At 59.2% G+C, this 2,730-nt stretch overlaps 1 long non-coding RNA gene across 1 annotated transcript in view; it reads left to right on the forward strand.

Annotated features, from left to right (window-relative positions):
* The first annotated feature begins 6 nt into the window (after positions 1 to 6).
* Positions 7 to 2,730, forward strand: part of LOC120617711 (uncharacterized) — a 4,740-nt gene continuing 2,016 nt past the window's right edge. Inside the window, exon 1 of the long non-coding RNA XR_005657007.1 lies at positions 7 to 2,176. This is a non-coding gene — a long non-coding RNA (uncharacterized LOC120617711). The remainder of the gene's footprint in view (positions 2,177 to 2,730) is intronic.

Below are 2,730 nucleotides of genomic sequence, written 5' to 3' on the forward strand. Positions count from 1 at the left end.
AGCAGCAACCCGGACAGGAGAGAGAGGACTGAAAAGAACGTGTGTTCTCGTGACATTCGGAATGTGGGCCATTCTCCCCACAAGCTCCGCCCCCCGCATCTTCCCTGGGTTTGTGCCTCGTCTACCACACGTTGCTTCTGCCACCGAGCCCTGCCGCTCCAGGACGCCGCAGGTGTACGCATGGGTCTCGGCTTCGCTGGATGCTTCCGGGAGAGAGGGACACTGCCTTCTCAGGAAGGAGAGCTTCCTGTTCCCACCGCTGCCCAACTGATAGGCTTTGCCTAAATCCCAAAGCTAGATCTCTCTGGATTTTGTCATTTATATAGATTGAAAAAGATGGCCACAAACTTTTCCCTTCTCATCGAGAAGCCCAGTCTGCGTCTCCATCTGGGATTGGCCACGTAATTTGATTTGGCTGGTGACCCAGTAACAAATGTGACACGCGCAGACTCTTGGAAAGTTCTTGTGCACGGTGCTTGTCCTCTCTTGCTGCTCTTGGGAACCCTACAGTTACCATAAGGTGAACGAGCCTGGGTTGTCCTGCTGTGTGACGAGGGAAAAGGGCCCGGCTACCTCGGTCACCCTCTCGGGCAGCCTTGAACTCCCAGCTGACTGCACGCACACGAGGGAGCCCGGCCAAGGCCGGCAGAGGACGGCCTGGCTGAGCCCAGCCCGAGACGCGGATTCCTGCTCGAGGCCTGAGAAGTCGGTGCGCTGTTCTCCTCATCCGACTGTTCGGCCCTGAATCCCTCATGCCATCCAATTTTAGGTGTCTCTGGGTCTCCATTTTCTTTGACAGACTGTTGTCAAAGCTTGTCGCCCCACACTGTCTCACCAGAGAACAACAATGTCTGGCCTCGCCACCCCCGAGCCCCTACACTGGTCCACTGTCTGTCTGGGGTCCACAGACAGCCTCTCACGCTTTTCAGCATCTCCTCGGTCTTCCCCAGGGCCACCTGACTGGAGCCGGGCCCCGTTCTCAGAGTACCATTCCCTGGTACCTGTGCACGTCACGGCATTCCCCAAATAGCCCTATGAGTGTGACGAGGCGGAGGGGCTGGGTGACGGTCGGTTGGACAAGCTGATAGCACTGCTTGGAGAGCTACCAAAGGGCTTTACGGTGGCCCTGGCCTGCCCAAGAGGAGCCAGGAGGACAGTCTGGCCCAGTGCTGGCACTTCCAAGGGCTGGAACACACAAGCCATAACCCTGGGGCTGAGTTTCAGGCTGCTGGTGACCCACGCCTCTGAAAGCCAAGGTCTAGTCGGTCTGTTCGGGCCCCAGTTCAGATGGAAAAGGTCATTAAAGCATCACTTCTTAGTCGCCAGCTTTGGCTTTGAACTTGCTCAGGCGATGCTGGCAATACTGGGTGGCTGTGGTCGTCATTGTCTCTTCACACCGAGCCCTGCCCAAGCCAGGCTTCTTGCCGCCAAAGAGCCCCGCGTGCCAGCAGCAGAGACGGAAAACCCTGCGTCCTCGGCAAGGGGTGCGCACGGTTTGGGTGAAGGTTGAGGGGAGTCATGGGAAAGAACTGTGAAAACTGGAACCCTGCAGTTCCAGAGACAACGAAAGTACAGACAAGGAACGCAGCAGAGAACATGCTGGGCCTCTGAAGGGGCGGGGGCGGGGGGGGCGGACCGGGTCCCCTGCAGGGCCACTCAGATCGCTCAGGCTTCCCGCCTTGTCGCCTTGTCGAGAGAGAAAGCAGAGGAAGCCAGCATCGCTCCTGGGTCTGTGGGCAGGAGGTCAGGCTGACGAGGCAGGAGGAAGCGGAGCTGGCCGAGCTGGCCTGGCCCGGCCTCCTGCGCTGCTCCACGACGAGTCCCATTGTTTCTTCTGCCCTGAACAGCGAGTCCTCGTAGGAGCTGCCTGGACACGTTCGCTGCCTTCCCAGGTTTCTCTGGGGCACAAAATAAGTCCTGGGTAAGACCTGGTCTCTGTCCCTGGGACCCTGCACGTGCAGAGGGGAAATGAGACATGCCGAAGACGGACCTGGCGGATGTTACGCATGTGCACTGTTGCTATGGCAACAGTGTGACAAACCCAGAGGATCACATTTTTTAATTTAAAGGGGTGTATTTTGATATTTTAGTGTTGTGTGCGTTTGTCCATCCATCTTATTTAAAGATGTGCCCAGCGACCTGAAGAGCCAGCACTAGAAACTCTGAACTGAGAGAGGTGAGTGAGGGCACAGAGGGCGGGCGCTGGGGCCCGGTGGGACAGCGAGCCGGCTGCCGTGTGCGCCCGTGAGCCGCGGTGAGTCAGGGACGTGTTTGGGGGTGGGGCACGGATGCAGGTGGCAGGAGCTGTCCCCTGGCTGATGAACCGCTTCTCTCGGCCACACACAGGCTCACTAGAAAGCCGGGACACCGGCCAGGGGCCTGGTGGCGTGTCGGCTGTCCCCCCCGGCAGGCTTACAGGGAACTCCTTGCCTGCCGCCCCAGGGCTCAGCGCTGCGGCCTCGGGTGTCGCCGGCCACCCTCACAAAATGAAGAGAGGCTTGCAGAGATGATGGGCCCTTCGTCCTGCTTCTCATGGTCCTCACTCTGCACGTGGCACGGGGGTGGGTGAGGGGCTGCCACTCCTGAGGCACTCCACGCTCCAACGCCCAGCCACGCCTGACGGCATTTCTAGGCCAGTGATCCGATCAGACCTGAGGCGGCCTTTGAGAGAGGCTGAAGGCACATATGTCATTGTGACCCCCCACCCCCCCAATATTGTTGTAATCCACC

The sequence above is a fragment of the Pteropus medius genome, unplaced genomic scaffold (genome assembly GCF_902729225.1).
Source record: "Pteropus medius unplaced genomic scaffold, Ma_sr-lr_union100, whole genome shotgun sequence".
In the NCBI taxonomy this organism is placed as follows: Eukaryota; Metazoa; Chordata; class Mammalia; order Chiroptera; family Pteropodidae; genus Pteropus; species Pteropus medius.